This window comes from Otolemur garnettii, unplaced genomic scaffold, assembly GCF_000181295.1.
Source record: "Otolemur garnettii isolate 467f Iridium unplaced genomic scaffold, OtoGar3 scaffold00013, whole genome shotgun sequence".
In the NCBI taxonomy this organism is placed as follows: Eukaryota; Metazoa; Chordata; class Mammalia; order Primates; family Galagidae; genus Otolemur; species Otolemur garnettii.
Window position 1 is genome coordinate 16067142 of NW_003852408.1, and position 835 is coordinate 16067976.

The window sequence follows — 835 nt, forward strand, 5'->3', positions numbered from 1 at the left end:
TTAATCCATTCATGAGGATGGTGCCTGCACAATCTAATCACCCCTTAAACTTTAAGGCTTAAAGTTCTACCTCTTGACATTGTTACAATGTGAATTAAGTTTCTAACACATGAACTCCCCAGGGGACATGTTTGCAGGAGATGGAGCACCATACTTATAGGAGCAGTCACAGGTTCTAGAGGGAGGCGCTGGGAGAGGGACAATCTCCTGGCTGGCTTGGAGATGTTTTATAGCCCAGAGACAAGCCCTCAAGCAACTGCATGCATTAAAGAGATCAGTCAGTAGCAAGCAGGTGTTATACCTTGAACCTTCAAGGTGGAGTTGAGCCTGTGGGAAAAGAGCACTTAGCGACCACTAAGCACGGATCCTCATATGTGAGCCCCCCACAGCTGTTGTATAATGTTTCAATAAGAGGCCACGGCAGAGGTTATTTGGGGCTTCCCTGAACCTATGGGAAGTCCACCTCTTGCAAGCGCTATACTTCTAATTCATGTCCCAGCTGGTTCCTGTGTGCAGTGACAGGGTGACAAAGAGGCACTGACAAGAAAAAACAGGGTGCCATAGTGGCGCCGACACATATTCAAACCACAAAATCCAGGACCTATAAAAAAGATTTTATACTATAATTAACTGGAATTTATTCTTGAAATGCAAGGCTTACTAAACAACTAAAAATCAGTTAATACAATATACCATATTAACAGAAGACTAAAAACCATATAATCATCTCAATAGATACTGAAAATGCATCTAATAAAACTCAACACTCATTCATAATAAAAACTAGAAATGGAGAGTGGCGCCTGTGGCTCAAAGGAGTAGGGCACAGGCCCCA

At 42.9% G+C, this 835-nt stretch overlaps 1 protein-coding gene across 1 annotated transcript in view; it reads right to left on the reverse strand.

Annotated features, from left to right (window-relative positions):
* XRCC5 (X-ray repair cross complementing 5) overlaps positions 1 to 835 on the reverse strand; it is a 91713-nt gene that overhangs the window by 33451 nt on the left and 57427 nt on the right. The gene's annotated exons all lie outside the window — the stretch shown is intronic.